Here is a 26,073-nt window from a genome sequence, read left to right on the forward strand (position 1 = left end):
CCGCTCAGAGTCCTTATTGCCAATCCATATCTGCCTTCCCTGTCTTACTCTACATACCAAAAAGTCCAGTCTGTATAGACCATTGTTCTGAAATGTATTTCTTTAATGAAATCTTTCTTTTCATGTTTAGTAATATTAGGTCCTGATAGCTGAATGCTGTTGTTAAGTCAGGATTAAGTGCATGTGATAAATAGTCAGCGTGAATAGAGGATGTGGAGCACAGGGGACAGGCTGTTTGTGACTTTTTGGTCACAAATAACTTGGGACCAATAGAAAATATCTGGAAACTTCAAGGGAGTCCTAGCTCTTTTTCCTGCATAATGGATCAGTGGAGTCCAACATCAGCGTAGAGTGGGGAGCACAGAACAAAAACACATTTGGGGAAAAGTTGTTAGTTCTGTCTTATAATCTTTACATTTACTGAAAATTGCAGCAATATTAGTTATAACTGTCAGACTAGGAAAGGGTGGAGGACTCTGCTGGAGGTTGAAAACAGGCAACACACAGTCCTAGTGTCCAGATATTTTCAGAGACCATATGGAGGCTCCAATCATAGTGGAATTCATCTTTCCTCATTGTAGTCAGTTAAAAGCTTGGTGTCTAGTCTGAGCTAGTTGTGTGGGTTTCTACCATAGCCACATGGTAGAGATAAATACTTCTCGAGGGCAATTTCTTTCACTTTTCTGAGATGTTTATGTAAAGTTAGAATGACTCCCCCTCTCGAGGTATGTGCATCTATTACTTAATTAAGGGGACATGACTAATCTAAATTAAGCAAAACACCTAATTTTCACTGTCTAAAATTAGTAGGGTGAATTTTTCTGCGGTTCAGAACTTATTTGGGAAGATATTCTCTTGTACTTAATACTGTTATCACTACAAGAAAGCTGGAGAGGGAGTTTTTACGAGGGCATGTGGTGATAGGACAAAGGGTAGTGGCTTTAAACTAGAAAAGGGTAGATTTAGACTAGACATTAGGAAGAAGTTCTTTACTGTGAGGGTGGTGAGGCACTGGCACAGGTTGCCCAGAGAAGCTGTGGCTGCCCCATCCCTGGCAGTGTTCAAGGTCAGGTTAGACGGGGCTTGGAGCAGCCTGGTCTAGTGGAAGGTGCCCCTGCCTGTGGGAGAGGGTTTGGATCTAGATGATCTTCGAAGGTTGCTTCCAACCCAAACCATTCCGTGTTTCTAATATTCTATGATTCTATCATTACAGATTGTTTATCTGTGTTCCAAAGTACATTATTTAAATCTCTTGAGGCTACTGTGAAAGTTAGCAGAGACATAGCCCTGATAAGGGTGATGGATCTAGGCATGCTTTTATCAGAAGTGCATCGTATTTTTGATTCTTAAATCTGATTGGTGATACAAAGTTATGGTAAGTCCCTGAGAAGTGGTGAGGAGGAGTGACAGACAAGCAAAGATAATACTAAAATGAACCAGTTGCAAAGGAAATGGAGATATCTTTATGAAGGAGACATGTTTCACTTTGATACAGTCTCATAGCTTCCTGCTTAGTGCTACAGAGGTAGCAGAGATAGTAGTGCAATGGATCATTACCCAGAACTACTATAATGAATTAGTTTACTGAATATATGGCAGTGCAACTGTATATATACAAACACAAGAAGAAATATTTAACCAGCTGATGAGCAATAGGTGTACTTGAACATATATCAAAAGTTCTCTCTCTCACTACAGATATACACAGCACTTGCATTCGTCTGTCAGCATTAGGCTTGCTCCTTATCCACTTAGTGTCATAGCTTTTCTGAAGAGCAGGGTGACATTCATCTAGAAACTGCTCATATATTTAAAAAAAAAACATATGAAAACAAGTAATTCAGCCAGTATAATAATGGGATGCTCATTAAAGTGTTCTCATACTTTTGCAGAGTATTGCCTACATCATTTTAGGGAAGTTTCTTGGAGGATTACCTCCTCCCTCGTGAATTATTCTTGTTGTGAACTGAATGACATTGCTGTAACAGCTACAGCCCTTGCTTATGGGAAAGGATATCGCTAAGGAATTGTGGTTGCTGCCTAATACCTTCAAATAAGTCAGAAGGCTTGTAGCAAGTGACAGGACAACATGCAGCCTTGATCAAATTGGATGTGTGCTATGCAAAGGGTGCTGATCATTGGCTGTAGTCACTGTAATCTCTCTGGTAAATCCTGTCTTGAGCTGTAAGCTACATTGCCTGGCAAACTGTCTTGAATTAGAAATGTTTGGAAAGCCCTGGAACTGTCACCTGTCTAACCAGTCTGCATAGTTTCACTTTGGATGTTGTACTTGCTGTCTTAGCTAGCAGGGACCTGAAGATTGCTTGAAGTATGCCCTGCGGATGTGTGTTGGTGTCGACAATTTGGTTGCTGCCATTCATAGGCAACCCTAGCCCCAAGAACCAGGCAGCCCCAAGAAAATGATGTAAAGCCTTCTTATGAAGAGAAGACTTCAGGCAAATCAGCACAATATCCTGCAAAACAGAGGGCAAAAGGTAGCTAAATGCCTGCCATCCAAAAATATAAACACATTGCTGTATCAGTGTTACAGGTGTGTAGGAAATAGGTGTGTTAAAAGGGATTGTGCACCTGGGTGCTTAAGATCTTTACAAAGTACCACATTTTCACAGAATTTAATTTCCTTACCAAACTTTTAAGTTGGACAACCTAAAATTTGGGGCTGTCAAGATAGATATATCTAAAAATCTAAATCCCAATCTTTTTTTATATTTGTGCTAGTTTCTTTTAGAGGCTCTCTCTTTTTAAAAAAAACTTTCTTTCCATCCTCATAGCTTATTGATTTTCTGTAAAACAGCCACTTTCTAGGTCTGAACATAATGTAATAATGGTTTGTCCCACCAAGGGGTCAGACAGGGCTTTTTCTGATGTATATTCATACATCACTTCAAGATCTTTCACAGGCAGCAGAGAAAGAAACACCTATGAAGATGCCCCTAAACTTGAATCACCTTTAGGAGGTACTTTCTTTTAACTTCCTATTGAGAGAACCTGTGGTAATATAGTTCCCAAGTTGGCACATACAGTTAGGTGAAATGAATGTGGGGGCTTTGTTCTTAAAGCATGGGATTTGCTTCTAGCAGCTCACTCGGTTTGCCTTATTAATCAAACTATTGCTAAAGAGTCCAGTCTGAAATATCTTACAAAAATCAGTTAATTTAGGAGTAGTTTTTATGCCCAAAGAATTAGTGATAGTTCCAAGAGAATCATCTATAAGGCTTTTTAATATTGGTAGTTTTAATAACTTACCCAGCCTGTGGGTCAGTGGAGGTTAGTCACTGTTTGTACCTGTCATGTTGTTACTCTTGTAGATTCTTAATCATACAAAACACTATTGATCATCTTAAAGAAAGTGCATAATACTGTTAATTTTCTTGTCTCTCCCATTGCATTAGAAGTGATAATAAAAGTTTAACTCAGAGAAAAGAAAAATCAAAAAGTTTTTAATATTTTTTATGTTCTCTGGAATCGATTTTAAACCAAAAACTTTATTTAAATTGTGGCAGGCTGAACTGTCTTTTTTACCATTCCTCTGAAATTTGTTGGTTCCTCTTGTGAAACCAGTGATGTTTTTCTCTTCCTGTCCACTGTGGCAGCTGTGGTGCAGCTCTGGTACAACATAGCTTATTCTTAAAGGACTCCACTTCTTGCATTAAGTGTTCGTGTATTTACCTGTTTTCAGGGTTTTTCTTAGTAGTTCTTCGGAACTAAATTTTTCAGGCTAAATTTTTTTAGCTTCGCAATAATAAATTTGACAGTGTCTCTGATCTAAATGTAGCATACTGTAGACAACAGTTCAATTAAACATAAGCATATATCTTATGTCTTACAAACTATTGAATTCAAGTACTCAAATGAGGATCAGTGGTGTTAGATGCTGTGCAAGTGGGATAGTGATCTAGATTCCATTCTGAAGTACTTGTGATGTAAGAAACCCCTGAAATAAGTGAGGAGAGAGGGAAGCAGCTCACAGATAAATATAAATTTTTATCTGTGTTTACATTAGAACATAAATGTTCAAATGTTGAACTTCTCTTGGCCTTGCTGTAGTATGCTAACTTATTTCTTGTCAGATGCTACAGCAGAAATCGCTCTTCAGAAGGGGCAATGAGAGCCTTACAGAATTCCAGTGCCCTATGGGTGGGGTGAAGAAAGCATGTATGTCTGGGAGAAGAGTGAATGAGCGAGGAGTGAGGCCTTGCTATTGCTCTGTGGACAGTGGAACAGTGTTAGCAGTTGATAGATATGTAAGGGCTGTATCTGTTTGAAAGAGCTTGAAGTTAAAGGCTAGAAATTTGAACTCAACTCAAGTGAACCAAAGGAAGGATGTTCAGAGAAATGGACAAAAAATTCTTCACAGCTGTCTCTTCTATTTGGCATGCCCTAATTGCTACGATTGTTTTTTATGCAGTGCTTTGATGATTAGGGGAATCTTTTCCAAACAAAGTGCACATTGAGGCTGATACTGCAAAGTTATCTGGAACTGTTTGTATGAAAATGGCTGCAACACAAATGCCACAGTCACTGCATTCACTTCCTTGACCAGGCAGCCAGCAATTTTACTTTCCCATTGAAAGAGAGCTTTTCTTCCTAACTCCATGGGAGGGAAGAAGCAGAGAAAGCAGAAAATTAGTGCAAATTCTCCTATCTTATTCTGTGCTGTGTCTATAAGTCACTGTGCTTAAAACTAGCATGTCCCTCGCGAAGATTTTGAAAACTTGTAAGGCTCAAACTAATAGAAGGGGTGCTAAAGAGTTGTGTGCAGGGAGGGAGAACAGGGATCACAGCTACACAGGATAGGGCTGTGCATACCAGCACTGAACAGAAAAGGTTCACTAATACATCTGTGCTATGACAGTGTTCACAGATACAGTCCAGCAACTTTTCTAGTGACTCCATTTGCATGTAAGATCCCACCCTTGATATATTACTCCATACAGACCTTATGGTGTTAATTCTGAAAAATGCAGTTTAGATATTTGAAGAGGAAATTAGAGCTTGGCTTTTATCTGATTGTGTACATGCGTAATTCCACTCATTTATGGGATTGTTTTACACTTGTATAACTGACCTAATTACAGTCACAATCTAACTAAACAATGAGGCAAATAAAATATCTTTTGCTTGATTCTGCTCCTCCTCTGTTTCTTAAAAAACTCTTATCAAAGGTTGTCTCAGAAAAGTACTATGAATCATCTATCTAAATTTACCCTGAAAGAAAGAAAAAAGACCCTTTTTCTTTTACTTTTCCACTGGCTGGTGTTTATATGAAATGCTGAAAACTTGGTAAATTCTTGACAAGTTAAGAAAAAGTGCTATAACATACAGAGTAATGAAAATTTAGCTCATGTTCTACAAAATAGCACTGGAAGTAGCCACTCTATTCTTTGTAGGAGGATGTCCTTTCTGAATCCTCATTTATCCTTTCATAAAAGACCCAGATTATGGTCCCACCTCTACCAATTTGGAAAAGCTAGACAGGGCGGTTTCTGAAGCACATCAGCAAGCTGTGGATTTGGTTGGTGAGGATGACTTGGAAACAGCACCAGATGAGTCATCTTCCCTCCCTGCCTTCAGGGACTGAACATTTTCCTTACCCTGTTCTTCCAGTCCTTGTTAAGCTGCTCCTGACAAGTAGGGCTGTGGGAAGCATTGCTGGCAGAGGCTTCTCCATGTGAGGCTCTGGTTCTGGATCTTCTGGAGGACTAGGGATGTTGCCAGTTAGTGCAGATTTTTTTTCCTGAAGCTAGTGAATATTTCTCCAGCAGTATAATCTGTATCCGTGGGGTCCTTAACATATGGGGAGGTGACTGGCTCCAGTCTTTGCAGTTTGAGTCTCACCTGATGGGTACATAAACACTCACTGGTGCTTGACTAGATACTGCAGTAGTTGCATCGGTGGTATGCTGTTTTCAAAACAGTAGTAAGAGAATATGGTTTCCATGTACATTTTAAAAATACAGTTTTCAGCTATGGACTTACCTGGGGATAGATAAACCAATAGGAATTTGAGGTTCGACAAAGCTCACGAAGTACATATTTGTAAAGGTAGTTAGGACCTTTCCCCCATTACTCGTTCCTATTATTTCAAATTGTCATAGTCCCTCTAATACTGATACCTTTTTATACAGTATGTTGCCCATGAAAACAGTGGGGGAGTCTGGTTTCTTAGTATTTTGTGCCTTTTGGTGATCAGATCTAAAGTCTAACCAGGGGTGAGCTCACTTGATGAGAGTCTTTTTTTGCCTGTCTGCCTGTTTACGTTGCCAAGGGGTAAAAAAGAAAAAAAAAAGTAAGAATGTAAAATCCTCGAGAACTCTCGCTTTCCTTCAGATTTCATTCAAATTACTCAGCATGTTTAAAAGCTGTTTGGTATGTATATGAGTGGAATACAATGCCATAATCCTGTTTGCATTAGAAAATCAATTTAAAATCTGGTGTCAGAGTAGTATATATGTAAAAAAAAAAAAACCCACTCAATTTTCACTCTCCATCTCGTAGGCTGTCTTGTCTGTATACACAATAGTATAGTATCCACACTATATATGGAGTTGTGCATGTATCTGTGTAACCATGTGCACATATATTATACACATATATAGTCTCTACACCTTTTACAGTTCAGATTTTTTCTATCTTCCTCTTGGCTGCTTTGCTATTTATCAACTTCCCTGAAAATGTCTTTTAAGGTCTTTGTGCATTTTCTTAGTTATATGCTTGTCATTGAGTCATATATGGGGTTTTTTTGGTGTGAATCTTGACGATCTTTGTTGAGGGAAAACTCACACTCTAAATTTAGCTAGCCTTCATTAAAGTTAAGAAAGTATCTGGCTGGTGGAAAGTCACATATTTTCCAGAGCAGTAACAAGAGAAAACTCTTATCTGCAAAGTTTGCACCATGAACCTACAAGCCTCATTCTTTCTGTTATATTTGTCCAAATCAATAGGAATTCCTTAAGCAGTCTGAAACACAGACAGGACAAGTGAGGCAATAAAAAGGATAGGCAAAACTATTTGATTTCTATTTCCTGTTACCAGGATAAACCTTAAATATCAAAAAGGCATTTTATTTTCAGCTTTTCAAGATATATATGCTTTGAATATTCATTATTTTGCCTATGGATGGTAAAAGCTATACATAGTGCCAAAAAGAACGGTGCTTAGCTGAACAGCCAAAGAACAGTTTTTAGGGACAACTATTCAATTTTGAATGCAGAAATACAAGTTTCAGTTCTTCAGTCTCACAGTTCCTGTGTTTGAATATGGCGGCATTACGCAAGAAGCCCAAAAAACAAAACAACATTAACTGTTTGGCATACTTCATAGCAATTCAGTTGGAGAGGAAGAAGAGAATTTAACGGTCAAAATATTAGAAGCAGCTGTGGATACCTCAAGCAGGTTTAAAACTTTAAGAGAAGTGCATATGGCTTTAAAAGTGAACAGGGAGGAGTGCTGGCATTGACTCATACAATTTTTGAATGGCAAGGAACATAATATTTCAGTAAGTCTTAGTCAAGCTGTTTTAATTAGCCTACAAAAGAAAAAAGATCTTATGAACTGAAAACATCTTGCACTGAGTGGGTAAACTTGATCAGTTTAGTCTGACTTATTTGGCTTTGGTCTACATGTCTCATTTGATGTTTGTTGGCCTTTGTACAACTGCAGAAGAGTCATGTAGGAGAGGGGTTGGAAGTGCTGTAGACTGTTCTTTTCAGAGACATTTGTCCCTCAAATTTGTGTACTTCAGCCAGAGAGTTCAGGGTAACGCTTTGAAAAATAGTGCTTCTTGAAGCATAGCCATATTTATCTGGCATGAATTCATACACAGTGGATACAACACTGGCACAATTACAAAAAAGGAACTGATTACGAAAGTGTATGAGTGGTGGTTTTAATAGGGTCACAGTTTATTAAAATCATAGCAAGCAGAAAAGGAAAACTCTTTAGAAATTTTATCTTATTTTTCCTCCCTCCAACCTTCTTCCTATTTATCTATTAATCTATCACTATTTATTTTTTTAATTTTACAGCCAAAGAGGAAAAAAGATAGGAGATCTTTAAATGTTTCACCTTTAACAGGCTCTTCAGCCATCAAAAAATCAAAAGCTCACTTGGGCAAACAACTGTTCTTATTTATGCTGTAGTGTTGAAGGCAAATTCTGGAAGATTAAAATTAATAATCTGTGAAATGCTATCAGTTGTCCTGCCTCAGAATAGCATACATCAGACAGCATTCACTGCCTACATAAAATCTGGAGGTAATCTAAAGGTTACCTAGTAGATCCAGCTTTTCTGGCTTTTTAGAGCCTAATTTAAATTACTGGTGAACTGAGGCCAAAAGTCTAATATATATACACATATGTGTATGTATCTCTGATTTAGAAAAGACTTTGGATGTCTGCAAGTGCACAGAGACCATCTGACCTGAACTCTTCTGACATTAGCCACCTGCTGCATAAGCTATAGGACTAGTAAAATACAGTTGCAGAAGCATCCTGTTCTTTTTACTTTCCAGACAGAAAAGCATTGCAGCCAATTTTTGAAAACTGAGCGGGAAAGAGAAAGGAGGCAATAAGAAAAACTCTCTAGACATTTGAAGTGTTTTTCCTCATGGTTGTTTATGGTACTGTCAAAAGGTATAATTGTGCTCTTACAAAATAGAGTAAAATTACGTTCCGTCCAAGCCATTGGAAAAATTGTTACTTGGACTTGGTCCAAAAATCTATTGCAAATTATGGGTGGACCAGTTTTATCAGATATTCAAAGGAGCAACTGGGTCTGAAGTGATTTTAAAGTAAATCTCTTACACTCCAATCATAAAGTATCTTGCTTTGTTCCAAATTATATATATATAAATTGAATATTTCTTCTTTCTTTTTTCTTTTCTTTTTTTTCCTTCTTCTTTTCCTTTCTTTCTGGTATTTTCTCAGTAGAAATTTGGTATTCTTGCAGGTTTTTTTAAACTTGGCTTTCTGTAACTCTTAAGGGGCTTCTCCAGATGTTGGATGCTCATTAAAATGAATTCTGTTCTAGTTCAAAAGTCTTTGGAGAAGCACCGAGTAAGGCAACAGTCCATTGATTCTCTCATATTAGACTCAGTGTTGGGTTCATTTCACGGACTTAAGTTCAGCAAGTCCGTGAAAACTGCACAAAAATGTGCAGCTGTTAGCTCATTTCTCAACAGTGCTTTTGGCCAAAGACAACTTTTATGTACTATTGCAATTACTTACTTTTTTTTTTGTGGTAAAGATAAAGGATGCTCTTTGCTTCCTTCAATCATTGTTGAGTGAATCTGATGCACCAATGATGAATTGCTTTTAAATCCACGCTGACAAAACTGAGTTTTCTGCTGTTGATGAAAAAGGTTCGAAACAACAACATGACCAGACTTTGCTGAGTCTGCTGAGTAATTTCGGCATGTTTAGATTGGCTTGTTTTTATGTTTGGGAGAAGGAAAAAAGAGAACAAGAGTCAACTTGCAATTTGTTTTAGGAGCAGGGTAATCCCACATAAAGTAAGAACATGTTACAATGGAAGTAAGTAAATTCAAGAACACAGAGGTTATATCCTACTTCCTTTGCTTTTTACACCTGCACATAGTAATTTAATAGTATGAAAGAAGTGGATAGGGGAAATGTCTTTTTTTTTTTCCCCTAGGGAAGACAATTATTTTTGAGATTGATTGCTAACTGCAATCTTACTTTTTACCTGGTGCGTGCATAGTTAATCAGGTGTGTAATTTTTGGGTTAGTAGGTTGTTCACTGTAGTAAACTGCTTCATTTTTAATCAAAATGCTTTTTCCATCTATTAAAGTACAGTGATTCCCATTACCTTGGTGATACCATGATAATGCTGATGGAATTGTCGCTTTTAAAACACTGCCTGTTAAACAAGCTTCTAAACTGTAGAGCTAAACGCAACAGATTTATAATTAGTACTCAAACATTTTTAATGCCAGTTTTAAGTAATCCCAATACAAAAATTACAGGATTTTGATTTGCATTTTTCATTTTAATCTTGCTGTTGCATGACGATCAAAAGAAAACCGCAGTTCATGTTAGAGCTATTGCCATCAAATGGAAATAGTCATGAAAGGAGGTTTCCTTTCTTCCTAATAACTGAATTTATCAGGACTGCTTATGTGTCTTCGCCCACTAAGGCATCCATTATTGTGACCACTGTAAACTGCGTAGTGTGATAATCAGCATATCTTATTTGTTAAATCTTTTAGTGTGCTAAATCTTATCGCATTAGACATTCTTTACTTTTGGCCTGCTTTCATTGAAATTAGAGCCTTCGGATTTTCTTATTGGGAAAGAATACAAATTCCCTCCATGTAAAATATACATGATGCTTCTGGCTGGCTGACTACAGGCAGCATTTAAGGACACTTTTAAAGGCCTGTTTGGCACAAAGTTGGAATGTGTGCAGAAAGAAAAGAAATTGTTGAACTGAAAACATGTATACTCAAAACAACATACAAAGACAGTATGACAAAGCAACCCAAAATGAAGACATTTAGCTTTAAGGTTGAAAATGTTTGAAAATAGCTTTCCTGTAGCTTATCCCATTTTTTCATGGTTTACTGGGAAAAGTATTTGCTCAGTGAAATCTATGGGAAATTCTTAAGGCATTTCTACAAATAAGGCCAGTATTCACTAGTCTTGAAAGACTCTAAATGTTTATACATGAATAAATTACCACAATGCTGATTATCTCTAATCCAAGGGTTCGGATTTATACTTCTTTGCTGTCCTGTGGTCACTTTATATGCACATCTTTCATTCTAACATAAACACCAGGAATACTAACCACCGGCTTACTTCACAGTACCTGCTTCTTGTTCCCAACCTGAATTACAAATATTACCTCAATTTTACCAGGTCACACAGAATGGACAGAACTACTATTACTGATATCTACTGTCACTGATATCTACAGAACTACTGTCATTGATATCAAAGGCATTTTTGCAGTGACTTCAGGGGAAGCCTGGATTAAGGCAGATGTGAGATGGGGCAAAATTCACACCACACCTGACATCACTTTGGGTTGAGTATTTTATCTGGGAGCCATGCATGTCCAAGGACAGAATCTGGTCCTTTAACTCTTTGCCAGAAGGTAAGGATTTGAAAGTCCCAGTGGCCTCATGGTTGTTATTCATTCTAATGCAGCTATCCCAGCGCTTAGAGAATTTATTTATAACATGTATTAGGAGTTGTCTTTTTTCTCCAGAAAGCTGCACATGTGCACAGCAGCAGACTTATGGTGGTTGGCAGGTATTCTTGCCTCACTCAAGCATCAAACTGTTGCTTTTTTGCCTGAAATTCCTGCAGGGAAAAATTATACTCATGGCTGCCATCTGGTTGGCCATGTTCTTTTGTTTTCAGACTGCAGGGAAAATCTATATTAACTGGGTAGGGAAAGTTTTTGAAACCTGCTTTGAGAGTACTGCTTGTTGTGTGTAGTTCTGTGTTTGAAAGCAGTATCATGTTTTTTATAAAAGTGTACTACTACTTGCATTTCAAAACATGTAACATCTTAACATAATAGACTTGAGCATAAGAATACTTTTTATAGATCACCTCAGAAGATGTAACTTCCTTGGAGTCGAATTTTTTTAGAAAACTTTCTTCTCTGCTTTGGACAAAGAATATTTTTCTGATAAATACTAGGTTATAATCTTCATATTGTTCCTCTATAACTCCCGTGTTTCACCTCTTTTGGTGAAACCTGTGTTTTTCCTCACTTCAGCAGGGTCTAACACTGAAATTTTTGCTCCTCAGGTGTTCTTTGTCAACAGTAAGGGCACGATCTTTGAATCAGCACACAACTTTCATTAGCCAAATATACGTTCTTTATGGCATCTATTATTCTTCAGTGAATACTATTGAAACAAGTTATGTCATGTCTTCTAAAAGTTTCTTTCTGTGATTTTACCTCTCAGACTGACTTCAATTTATCAAAAAGATATTTAATTTCCTTTCCTTTCAATAAGTTTGAGAATAGGTTATGATTCAACTTACTGCTGTGCCATGGATGTCTGTACATCTCCATGACTCTCTACTTTCAATCTTATGGAGGGAATATTGGAACACATTTTTGCATGTATTACCTCTATGTGTACATCAGAATGCTAGGAAATGCAGGTCTCCATGCGTTAAATGGCACTCTGTAGAAATTGAGCAGCTCTATATAGCCCTGGTGTACATGGTCAGGGTACTTCAAATTCTGCCTAAAAGACTTTGGAGCCAAGTCTTTTCTCATTCCTCACCCAAAAAATAAAACTTTGTTGCTAACAATTTTTGCATATCTTCCTCTTGAAATGCAAATTTCACATAGATTGCTAAATCAGAAGGGCTGATGGTCTTTGATCCTAATGGTAGCCTTGGCATGGAGCAGTAATTCAGATTGTTATTATTTCGGGCCAAGTTAAAAGATGGTCTAGCTCACCTTGCTGCAGATGGGAAGATGACCTTAGCAGGCATCAGCCCTTTCAGAATTCCTGTGTGCTTATGACATGATTCCCTCTTCTTTACCACCCACTCACATCTGTTTAAAGATTTGGTATAACTTCATGTATCAGCACAACTCCAGAGACAGCTCAGAACTTCCCTTCATGGTGTCTTGCAAGCTCGAATGAGTTGCGTTGGCACCTCCAGTGCTTGCTCCCCACTCAACAGGAAAAAAGAGAGGCCTCAATAAAGGTGTTGTCTGCTTTTCTGTTTTTTGTCTGTCCCCTTCTGAGAGCCTCTGGGGAAGCTGACGTAGCTCTTGGAGTGGAAGCTAGTTGTTTGGGTCACTAACCCTAATTTAGACTTTCTAAGCAGTTTTCCTGAAAGGCAGCATGAGGCATCATTATGTATTATAAACAGCATGGCAATGCTGCCTAACACAAGCAAGCTGGTATGCTTTGGGTTGAGTCTAGGTGTCTCCATGTTAAGTGTTTCCTCTTAGATCAATAAAGCGTTTCAATTTCATACATTTTCATTTTACTTTTTTTTCACTTTATATGAAAGAGGATATAACACCAACCCTTGCAGAACTCACTACAAACACTAGGTGTTAATTTTTTAGATGCCATTTAGCCAAATTGTAAACTATTTGAAGTGTGGCAGAAATGAAATACAGCTTAGATATTAAATGGGACAAAGAAGAGTATGATTATTAATTCTGAATTCTAAGTTCCCTTGTCCCAGTTTTTGTTTTTTCCATGGAAGTTACTGAGTTATGAATAGTGCTACTCTTCTTGAATGATTATGGTCTTCATTTTCCTGAGTGGGCAGGTGAAAAAGATGGTGTAATAGACACCAACTGCTTATGCTAAATCTTCCATTAGTATCTGTCATTATAGGATTTATTCAGATGTAACAGCTGAGGAATATATGGGTTTGACCATTTTGGTCAACTGGCATTTTCTGGCTGATATGTACTGCTTGTCTCATGCTGCTGTTAGATATAGGAAAAGAATGCTTATAGACTGGCCTCATCTCTTGACTACATTACTGCTAGTTCTAGTTACAGGGTTTTATGTAGAAAACCACTCAGGCACTATCTTATTTTTAAAACTGAAAAGACCATTTGATTTTAAGAAGACTGTGCTGATGCCCAAGAAATTTTATTGAGCAACTTCCCCAAACCTTTTTTATCCCCACAGGTATTTTAAACCTTACAGGTCTCAGTGAAGCCAATGTCAGGTTCTCCTCAGCACACATGAAAGTCAGAAAGTCATGTACTGAAGATTAAAGCTTTGGATTAAAAGCTACCCTTGACAACACATCCATATATTTTAAACAGATCACTCTGTCAGTGCCTCTGTAAGAAAGCTGCCTGACATTAAGCAAAATGGTTTTATAAATTAACTATCAGATCATATGGATATATAATGTGTAGTCAAAGTTATCAAGAAAGATGTTTTTATTTCTAAAATTCAAACAGCACTGTCTTCAGTAATATTTATTTCAAATGTATACATTGATTAAATTGTTTTCTGATACATCTATGAACTACAGATCTCTCAAAGACTACCTATCATCCACACGTTACTTTGAATATTTGCTGAAGTCATGTGCAGTGCATAAGGGACTACTGCTTTTCCATCTGCATTTGCTGGATAATGAATAGCCTTCAGTCCTGTTTTTGCAAACACTTAAATGTGGCTGGTTTTCTGCCTTTGACTCCTCTTACCCTCTGTCTTGAGCTGGCACAAGTATTTGAGTAGTCATGTAGAAAAATAGGACAGAATTCACAGATTTATACCAGAAGCTAAATAAGAAATATGACTTAATCTGGATCTGTTCTCTGGTACAGTGCACACTCTCTTGTAACAGGAGATGAAGGGAGGAGTAAGTGGTGGGTGTAGGAAATGGATGGGACTTCTGAATCAGTTGTCAGTTTACATCAATTTAAAACATTCCTTAGGCTGAGACTCAATAGCCTCAGATTAAAAATAAAAACACCAAAGATGAATAGGGGAGGCTTTTTATGACTGTATTTATGTCTCTGATGGCTAGGAAACTACTTTTTGAAAGTACTGTGAGTAGACTTTAAATCACTCTAGTGTTTTTTCCTAAATGTACCTAGAATCACTGGAAGATTTCTAATCAGACAGTCTGAACCTGAATATCCTTGATTTGAAAATTAAGCATTAGATTTATACAAAATAAAGCCATGGAAGAGGGAAGCTGTATGTAAGAATTAAATAATAAAGGAAATCTATTGATAATGCAGTAGACTGAACATTGAAAGCTCTTCATAAAATGACTGCCAGATTAAATTACTGCTCTAAAGGCTCAGGAGTTAATGCTATCTGTGCTGATTTACCTATTGACATAACTAAATGACCAAAGCCACCTTTGTATGACTTTTCTTGGGATAGCATATGTATTTCTATATAGCAGTATATACGCACTACACATATTTCTTACATATATATCAATGGCTGGCTTGATGAAGGAGTAGGAAGTTGGCAGACTTTTCAGTAGGGCTTGTAGCAATAGGTTAAGGGGTAATGGTTTTAAACTACAAGAGAGTAGATCGAGACTAGATACAAGGAAGAAATTTTTCACAATGAGGGTAGTGGAAAGCAAGAACAGGTTGCACAGAGAGGTGGCAGATGTCCCATCCCTGGAAGTGTTCAAGCTCAGGTTGGATGGGGCTCTGAGCAACCTGATCTAGTTGAAGATGTCCCTGCTTATTGCTGGGGGGTTGGACTAGGTGATCTTTAAAGGCCTAAGATTCTAGATTCTATTATGATTCTCTAACTTCTTGCCAACTGCAGACCCTTTGATGTCAACTCTATGAAAAGATGCAGCTGTTGCCACTGATAAATGACAAAACTTATGCCTAAGGTTGTAAATGAATGTGATGTATACATGTAAAACTGAAAGAAGAAAATCAGTTAGAATTACTTCTGTAGCAGAACAACCATTCTCTATTTGCGCACACATTCATGGTCATGGAAGCACTTTGGAATGATTAATAACTAACTAAATGGCTTAGATCATCAACATGCGTTGTATTTGAAGAATAGATTTGTACCCTCATTTGAAGCTTCATTTACTGAATTTACTAAATTCTCACCTTGTGCCGGTTACCCACAGAACTGTTGTTACTTCCCCCCCCCCCCCAAAAAAGCATCCTCTCTGATAACTAATCAATTCCTCTTCCAGCAGCCTCTAAGTTGCTCTAAATGTCTTCTGTCCCTCTCAAACCCACTCTCAAACCCAAAAGCCAGTTTCAAACCCACTTTTGTTTAAGTTCTGATGACACTACAGATTTTGAGACTGCATAACTTTTAAAGAAATTTTTCGTAAAACAGACAAGGAAAAAGAAGGGGAAAATGCTGCTTCCTAAAGATTTGCTTCCCACAGCACACAAACTGCTGCCAAAGCCATCCATGAGAAGCAACTTATTTAAGATCAGGACTTCAAAAAGTAACCATGAGAGCTAGAATAAGCAGAACTGATGAACCTGAGATCCATGATGTCTCAAATGTCTTATGGCACAAAGATCAAGAAGCTATATATAATATGCTAATATAGATGACATACTGTATGTTTAAGTATATAATGAATAAAAGCTGCCTGATAACAACAGGCAACAGAAACTAGAGTTTGGGTTGTTTTTTTTTTTTACAACAAACCAGAGTTTGTCCTGTGCTAGGTCTCAGAAATTAAGGGTAAATTTTCATGTGGAGCTGGCATTTATACTAACAATATTACATTCATACAATTTTGTAGGAAGCTATGTAAAGAAAGAGAGGAATGCTAAATCCTGCTTTAAATAAAAAACATAATGATGCTTCAAACGAAAAACACACATTTGGAAGGAAGCAAATACTTTAGTTGACTGACAATTTCTCTTTTAAATTAGTCTCAAACAGAATGAAAAGCAGGTATGTGCTTTTGTTTGGTAAACATGAAGGGAATTATTTCTGATCATTAAGAACAGGTCAGAAATTTCCTTGTCTAATCAAATTTGTCTTCCTTTTATTATTATTCCTTTTATGAGAGCTATTAAGCAGTTTGTGAAATGAATAATTCTTTTTAACTTTTATTGCTAAATCAAGTTCCGGTCTCTCCAAAGACAATATAGTTATTATTATTGTTAATATTAGTTTTTAGTATCATCTGACCAGAGATCAGTTCATTTTCTTCTGCTCTACCCCAGGTTTCTTTTTATTGTCCGTATGATGATTTGCTCAAGAAACTCTTACCTTTCTCAATTTACTTGATTTTTCATTCACCCAGTACCTCTCTTTCTTCCCTCTTAAGATCCTTTGTTGATTCTGAAACATTCTCTGGCTACATTCTTTATCACATCTCTCCACAATTTGCAATGTCTCTTTTGTTTTCTCCTCTCACACCTCTCACCTTCTGCCTTCATGGTGTGCCACAGTGAGGAAGAAAGATGTAGGGGTATTTATGAACATGTGCTTTTGAGGGAGAAAGAATATATTATCTGATTCTGTAAAAGCATTAATATTTCCCTAGCATGTCAGTCATAAGGGGAGAGTTGTACAACCTTGGAAGTAATTTTAAAAATGCAAGAGAGAAAGAGAGTATTGTGGACTTTGGCTTGGTCAGATTTTTCCTCACTGAGTTTGTTCGGAGGCTCCTGGACTTGTCAGTTGGCATGTGCTACCTTTTTGTCCGACCAAATGAAATATTCTATTCCATTCTTCATCGCAGACAGAAACTGTGTGACAAATACCTTATATAGCAAAACAGTTTTCATTTAAAAATGCAACTCTTACGGGCATAAGAGAGTTTTGAACCACCGAATAATATTTATAGTCTGTAGTGTTTCTACAAATATAAGGAATATGCACTGTAAAAAGGAAATATCATTAAATTACGTATCAATATAATTTTATGAATGCCTGTATTTGTTTAGACTGTAGTTAAAATAATGCAAAATCCCTGTGTGAGGTCTGGGCAGAGAATGTAGTTACTTTGTTTTGTTAGATGTATGATTAGAAATCATGGAAGGAGAGAAGAAAAGACTTGAAGAGGAACAGAATAAATTTGAAAGTCAGTCAAATGCTCAAGCTTTTTTCCATGAGGTTGAGGAGACACTGTGGAAGTGAAATTAATCCTATTCAGTGGCAAGACAAAGAGAGGTATTGGAAAAAGAAGACATCTGTTGGTTAAGTAGAACATAGATTGGCAAGAGATGAAGTGGGACAACTGAAGGAAAACATTTTTAACGTCTCAGAGGAACATATTTTAAATGATATTTTGGAATGGAACAGTCTGAGGATTGCAATGCATTTTGATCTAAATATGGAAAGATGATGCCAAATTAGGAAAAATTTAACTTTCTGGAGTGGAATTTAATATTAAGGAATGAATGTATCCTAGATGAACTGTAGAAAAGGATATATAGGGTTTTTTCAGATATAGGCATATGAAAGTGAAAACTGACCGAGATTGTGGGTTTAAGATAAAGATCTGTGTTCTGAGCCCGAAGTGTAGAAGTTAGATGTGACTTGAGGAATCTCCTTGATTAACAATGCTGATTAACAGTGGCCCGATTTCTAGCTTGTGGGACAATGATTTTTGATACATTAAGCACATGTGAGGTGATCCATCTTGACGTGAGAGAAGTGGAAACACTCATAAGGAGTATGTTTGCTACCTGTTTGAGATTATAACCCTTTAAACAGAAGATTTAATCTGAAGAGCAGTCTTGAAAAAAGTCTAGAAATACAAACAAAGAATGAAGTAGTTAAAGCTGAAAGCTACTATATTAACAGTGAGATCACAAATTGGATCACTCCCCAGGGATTTAAGAAAACAATCAAAACAATTTTACCTCACATTTTAGCCAGTGGCAGGCATACTTGGGTTTTCCTCAAAGATTTACTTAAGTGAAAAATTCTCTAACTGTTGATGCCTTGAAGTGGTTCTTCCTGGTTGAACTGTATAACTATGTCCCTGTTTTCTTCTTCGGGCTTTCAGGGATTTGCTAGTCCCCAGAAGGTTTTAATTCTTCGACTAAGCTCCAAATACATCTCACAGCACACTGACCACAGTGACTTCAACATGCAGCTATATTTTCTTTTTCTTTAAAGCTATGACAGAAGGAGGACGTCTACTATTTTTGCTTAATAGTTGAATATTGTGCTTAAATTTTGTACTTATAGCAAGAAAGAGCAGACATAAGTTTTAGGCTTTTCTCATATTGAATGCACAGTCTCCCATTTCCTTGAAGAATACTATCTGTAACTGTGCTGCTTTGACTGGGAATATCCGTTAGTCTCTGTTGGAGTGCAGTGGAGCCAGGAGCAGAGGGTACTAGGAACAGCCTTCTGTCAGTGTTCAGGAAAAAAAAATAGTTTCTATGATTTGAATGAATGAGAATAGTTTGGGGGGTTTTTTTGGGGGGCGGGGAGGGAGGAGGGGGATTTAGGTTCAACCTGTAGGAACAAGTGTAAGATAAGTTGTATTTTATTAGATTGCTGGATGGGAAAAAGTTAACAAAGGGAACAGACAAGTCTCCTGTCACGAGCATCTGCTGGCCTGAGCAAGGATAGCGAGATGGTTGCTGCAACTTGCAAGTATAGATCATGAAGTACATAGCTCCTTCTCACCATGGGGGGTACTACTCACTGCACAGCTTAGGCAGAGTGGGTTTTGGTAACTTTGTATATGCTTTCTACAATATGCAGAGGGGAAATCAGTTTATTTGAATTTTAGTGTAAGTAAGTGATACGATCCCCAAGTTCCTATGTACTTTTAACAGATATTTCTACAGAGGATGAAACACGTTCCTATCAACTGAATATATTAAAAAAGTCTCCAATCTAGCACATGTGTCTGTGGAGGAATAGGTGCCTGAAGGCCAGATATATGAAATAACCAAACAAGGGCCCTTATATGCTGCTCCTTGTAAAAGTTGGCTTTGCACAGTAAAAGTGAAGAGGTGGACCACCAAAGAGTAGTTTAGGAAGATTTATAGCAAACATTACTTCTGCAAGATTAGATGACATGACAGTTTTTGTAATACTTAGAACTTTGTAAGAAAGAATAGAAAGGGACAGCTTTGTGAGAACAGAAATTTCCACAACCGATCTCTCAGTGTTCTCTTTTGTTTTCCAATAGGGCAAAATGGATTTAATATTAGAAATATGTTCTCTCTGGATCCAATTTCAATCTCAGACACACTTTTTAAATAAGAATCTATAACCCAACTGACCACTTTTGCAAAGTTCCCTCTAATATATCTGTAAACGAAAACATGTATGCAAGTACAGACTGCATGAGTTTAACTAAATTGGCTTGAAACACACATATTTTAGCTAAGTGAGTGCAGGATTTTGTGCAGACAATGTCTATATCACCTGCCTATGTGTTCTGTTTTAGTTAGGAAATATCAGAATGGAATGTCTGTGAGGGGAGGAGAAAATTCAGTAGAAAATTCAGTTATAACCAGTTATTAGAGGGTTTCTAATGCAAACCACGTTATGAAGGGAAAAACTATCATTCTTCAACTGTTTAGTATGAAGGCTACTAAAAATCTGGGACTTTTGAAAAACAAAACAAACCCCCTTCTTGCTGGGAAATATTTTTCCATCTTAATAGGGGAAAAATAAGAAATATCCATAGAGATAAAGAGAAAATTGTCTTTGAATGTTTAACGCTATAATTTAAAGCATTTCAAGAAAAAAGAACCAAAATCTGCTCTTGATTATACATGACTTTCAGTAAGTCAAAAGGGGGTAGCACATGCAGATCCAAGGGATAGAGTTTGGTTCATAGGCATAAGTAGAAGAAGAGATTTGAGAAATGCAAATTCCATATAGCCATCATCATCATTATTATAGTAACACATGGTTGAAATGTAGAAAGTGTTTGCAAATGTGGGAACAAAATATAAATAAATTAGCACAAGGGGCAGAAAATACAACTGAAGATTACTGCTGTTCAGTAAGAGCCACAGTGCAAGGTCATCTGCAAATTTACATGACATATTTTGAGTTTAATTCTTCTAAGCTATGTGTCATTTGCTGTTTAGATATTGATCAGGTTTTTATAAATTATGTATTATAGGTATATTTAACTCATAAGCTTTGCTATAGAATCACAGAATCATAGAATGGTTTGGGTTGGAAAGAACCTTAAAGATCATCTAATTCCATCCCCCTGCCATGGGCAGGGACACCTTCCACTAGACCAGGTTGCTCAAAGCCCCGTCCAACCTTGCCTTGAACGCTGCCAGGGACGGAGCATTCACAACTTCTTTGGGCAACCTGTTCCAGTGCCTCTCCACTCTCACTCTTCTTTGTATCTAACCTGAATCTTCCCTGTTTAAGCTTAAACCCATTGCCCTTGTCTTATCACTACAGTCCCTGATGAAGAGTCCCTCTCCAGCATCCTTGTAGGCCCCCTTCAGATACTGGGAGGCTGCTATCAGGTCTCCACGCAGCTTCTCTTCTCCAGGCTGAACAGCCCCAATTTTCTCAGCCTGTCTTCATACAGGAGGTGCTTCAGCCCCCTTATCACCCTCGGGGCCCTCCTCTGGACTTGCTCCAACAGCTTCATGTCCTTCTTATGTTGAGGACACCAGAACTGCACACAGTACTCCAAATGGGGTCTCACGAGAGCAGAGTAGAGGGGCAGGATCACATCCTTTGACCTACTGATCACACTTCTTTTGAAGATCTTATTTAACATTTCAAACTTTAAAATCACTTAAAAGCATGAATTTGTGCATGAAGAACTGTCATTGTATAATCAAAAGAACTGTGAAACCCTTTAAATACCATATCTTTGTAATTCATATTGCACCTGTGTAATTCTGATTGAGAAGACACTGCTGTGTCTGTGCCTGGTTGTGCTTATGACTCCTTAAATGACCAAGTGTCCGTGTTGATAATTACCGAGCTATAGTGAACTGGTGTAAGAATTGTTGGCAGAACTGTTCTACTTCCTTCCACCACCTGCGAATACAGAACACAAGAGAGAGCTAAAATGAAATAAATAGTCCCTGAGAGTTCAAAGTATTTGAGACAGGAAGATAGGAAAGTGTCATGAGCTGTGTTAACTTCAAATAGTTCATAGAAAGGCTGATGTGAACAGAGGACTGTTGATGACTAAAATTTTGCAATCTGTTTTTGTGGCCCTAAGGGGAAATTATGGTAGTTCATCTTCCTAGAGTACGGTTGGATACTTTATAGCAATGTTTGGTAACTAATTGCGTGGTTGTTATTAATTTTTAGATAACAAAAAAGATCAGATCTTAAAGAATTATATTCTACTATTCTTATGAAAATCAATACTGTCTTGCTTTAAAAACACAGATGCATCTGTTTAAATGAGCCTCCCATAGAAATGCAAAGCTGGACTGTTCCATGAAGCTGAAGTGAAGATTTGGCTTCTCTTGGTTTTCCACAGTAATATGAAAGTTAGTTAGTCCTGCTCTTCAATGAATCCTGTATTCATTTCTAATGCAAATATATGTGAAATTTGTCTGCATATACATATTCAGAATTTCGGACTTGGCAAGCAATATTAAAACTATCTTATTCTGAAAACACCAGCAAGTGAAATTAATAATTTAAAGATGTGATTAAGATTCACTGGCCACAAATGTATAACATCTCTTTCAGCATTCTGTGTTTTATGCTACTCAGATTATGCGCTTTATAAAACAAAAACAACATCTGAATTGTAATTATTCTATAGTCTCCCCATGAAAGTATAGCAATTGAATCTGAGGATTATAACCTGTATCCAGTACTAATGTCTTACTGAGAAAAAAAATATTCTGTACAGAGATCTTTTCCAGAGGCTGTCTGTCCATCTAAGTGCCCATTAAATCTCAAAATCAATCCTAATTTCAGCTGCCTTCACTGAAATCCTGAATATTTTTATTTTAGAAGTCAGGCATACAGAACTGGCAAAACCTAGCATTTCTTTTATTTATTCTCATACAGTTATAGTGCTATAATCCCATTCATCAGATTAACCTTTATTTATTTTCTGAGGCTCAAGTCATGCTTCTTCCTTCACATTTTAAGTCAATGTTGATGGTGACTTGTGGAAAGAAGAAGGGAGCAGGTTTCTGCTGATGATTCAGAATTGAAAAAGAAATGGATGGGCCAGTAGATAATCCTACATGATTCATACTGTTCTTTCAGGATTTCAGGAGTGCTTGCTACACCTGAAAGGAAGATCAGAGGCTTGGAATGGAAAAGGCTTTGAATATTCATCTCAAACATACTGGAATACAGATATCAAATAATAACCACACTATCTTTAACTGCAGTCTTCATTTCACAGAGCTCTCTAGTTGCTATTAACCCAGTATATTTAAAATGTGTTTGATCTTTGGATGTCTAATGGAAAGCCCCCACTTGAATCATGTCTGTTACTACTATTTTGCTTGAAATACACAACACTGATGTGAAATTCATTCAAAACTAAAAAAAAAATAAATAATCTATAGTCTTCAAGAATATCAGTCACTGTTTTTAGAAAGATTCATTTGTAAAGTGTTCAGGTAGTTAAGTCTGCTCATCATGCCTGATATGTGGATCACTTAGGCTGCTTTTTGGTGACGCCTTTTTTTTTTTTTTTGCAAGCAATGTATAATTAGCCTGGATGCCCAAGAAAGGCTTATGGATTCTACTTTGTAGCAAAAGGTTTAAATTCTGCAACTTAATACCTGATTTCGTATATCTTTATCGTTTATAGGAACTGCTCTGTTCTCGTGCTTTGTTGGGACACTGTATCTCAGCCTGATCATTTCAAATATGCTCTTTTATAAGAGCAAATATGCTCTGGGGGACTGTATTGACTGATGTTTTCACACATGAATAGGATCATGGGTACTGGTCAACAAAACTGACAGTGGAAAATTTATCAACTATCATCTTAGTAATTTTTTAAAAATTATTTTTCCCTGCTCAGATTTTGTTTGTAGGTATCAGATTTCCTTGATGTGCTCCATAGGTGGCAAATAATTCCCTGTACAAATCAATAGATGTTGCCTACTCTGTGATAATTTCTTAGGAGACCAGGAGACATGATGCTTCAGCTTACCAGAAAACTAGGTCATTGAGGGACATAAAATATTTGCAGTTGGATATGGTGTGGAAAGAGAGGTACAGCAGATGTCTGTAGTGGGACATGATGTGGAAAGGGGTGCAGCAGATTTCCTCTTTGTAGGTGTCATGATGGTTCCTGGAAACTCTCCATCACTTTCAGCTAGAGGCCACCCAACTGCCCTAATGAGTCAAAATCTTGTGATCTGGACAGCCCAGGCTCTTGTAATAAGACATTTTATTTCCTAATGAGTCTTTACTATCATATTATCTTTTCCCCTCACTCCAGTTTATCAGGGTTGAATTTAATTGCTGTGACCATTTGAGGGAAAAAAAAAAAAAAGATAATTTGGTGCAAGGAGTTCTATGTTATATCAGCTAATGCATATTAATGACTTCATGCTTTTGTAAGCAAGCTAGTAGTGACCTCAAACCCTGTTAAATATGGCAAAAGCCAGCTAAAACAGAGCTCTAATTATTTTGCAGACGAAGTGGAGATTTTCCCATAATGTAGGAATTCCATTTGTGGCCTATTCATTTTGGACAATTGTGCTGTGGAATGAAGAAGAACACTGTTTATATTAAATATAATATGGGGTTTTGCAACTTCATCTTCTTAAAAATTTTCGTTATTTTTATATGATTTAAAGAGAATGATAAGCTCTTGATAAATGTGATCTTCATAATTCTGACAGCCTCAAATAAAGAAAAAGATGCTTAAATTCTAACTTAGCATATAATTTAACCCATTGTTTCAAGTTATATTGTCTGTACAAGTGAAACTTAATTTTGTGGTTTTGAAATGAAATTCAGCTCTCCCTAAACACTGTCATTAGACCATAGCGTATTAAAAACCTTCAGAGAAACAGGATTTGCAAGAGAATTTAGTGGGAGGAGTCCACTTACTGCTGACTCTGGAGGCCTGTGCTCTTGCGGAAGCTTCCAAACCACCCCTTCAGAAACATCTCTGCTAACTTGGTCCTTGTAATCATATTTCTGAAGATAGTGTTCATTTGCACATCTATTGTACATATATCCACTCATTTCTGTCTGTAGATCAAAGCACTTAAACATCTCAAAAAGGCATATAGTTGGATTTTTACAGCACCTTAGTTCCTAGTCAAAATGCTCTTAAGAAAAACTGTCTTAAGCTTTATAGAAGTATCCAAATAAGGTTTAAAATCGTACACCATGTATCAGTGACAGTTGCATTAGTTTTGGACATTCCTGACTCAGCTCAGTTTAATGCTTTCTTATTTGTCTGGTGCTTTAATTATCTTCCTAACTCTGTTTGAAGACATTCTCAGAGAACGTGTTGAGAAAAATCCCTCTAAAAACATATAAAGAAAATAAATGACACAAAAAAAAGTTTAAATAAGGAAAATTAGGAATTAAAAAATACTAATTTAAATGGAATTAGTGGGAAACAGTAATTAATGGAAAGTCAAACTAATGAGAACTGCATAAAGCCTTTTGCTTCTAGGAGGCTGTGATTCAGTTTAAGTCCACATCAGTAGTAACTAGATATGTGATGGCCTATGTAGGATAAGTGTGTGGTCTTGTGGTCTTGCATGTGAACAGATGTTGATATTTCAGAAGTCCACATTACAACTGGAACCAATTAATACCATGCTGGAGATCACAGTGAGGAGGCCAGTGACTGAGATAAGCCTGAAGACTAAACTGTCCTCTGACCGAAGAAATGGGTTTGCCAGTGGCAGCTGATGTGGTCATCATTAAGAAACTTGCTATCCTCTATATCATATGCATGCTTTGGCTAAACAGAAATTCCACATTTTCAGATTTCAAAGGCCTTTGGTGACTGTTAGAGTTGTTTAAAAATAGGATATGTAAAAATAGTGAACTCCAGTGTCCCTTTGTTTTCTTGCAGCAACATCGAGATTAATGATTTGCATCTTTACAGTAGTATTGCCAATCCAATTACTTATAAACACTTTTTTATAATGATGGCAATAAAAGTCCCATGAATACTTTACCTGTCTTTAAAAGTATGTCACTTTTTGAGCCCCATATCTGTATAGAGAAGTGTGAACTGCAACATCTTAATAGAGATCCCTTTGTACATAGAGACATGGAAAGCTGAAATTACATGGCTGGAATATGGGCTCTTTTAGGGAAAAGCTTATAGTCTTGTGAAAGATTTCAATGTGAAAACAATGAAGTGCTTGACTGAATCATCTGTGTACAGTTCCATACAGTAACTTCCAATTTTGGACCTACCTCAAAAGCAATAGATATATAGGATACCACACAGATAGCAGTTCATTATTCTTGCCAGCGTGCTAAATTCCAGCTTCCTCGTTGGAATCTGAGGTAATTTGTAACATTTTCAGGATGGTGAGGAGGTCTTCATCTGTCTCAATTTTACATTTGAGCATTGAGATGCAGTCTGCCAATGGAAAGCAGATGTATGATAGAAGGGCTGAGTTTCTGTGTTAGATTAAGAGTTATGGGCTTCTCCCTACTTAAGGCATTGACTGTC

General features: G+C 37.1%; 1 protein-coding gene across 8 annotated transcripts in view; it reads left to right on the forward strand.

The window, feature by feature from the left end:
* The window catches only part of NAV3 (neuron navigator 3), a 547,425-nt gene that overhangs the window by 296,076 nt on the left and 225,276 nt on the right, over positions 1-26,073 (forward strand). The gene's annotated exons all lie outside the window — the stretch shown is intronic.

Source organism: Strigops habroptila, chromosome 3 (genome assembly GCF_004027225.2).
Source record: "Strigops habroptila isolate Jane chromosome 3, bStrHab1.2.pri, whole genome shotgun sequence".
NCBI lineage: Eukaryota > Metazoa > Chordata > Aves > Psittaciformes > Psittacidae > Strigops > Strigops habroptila.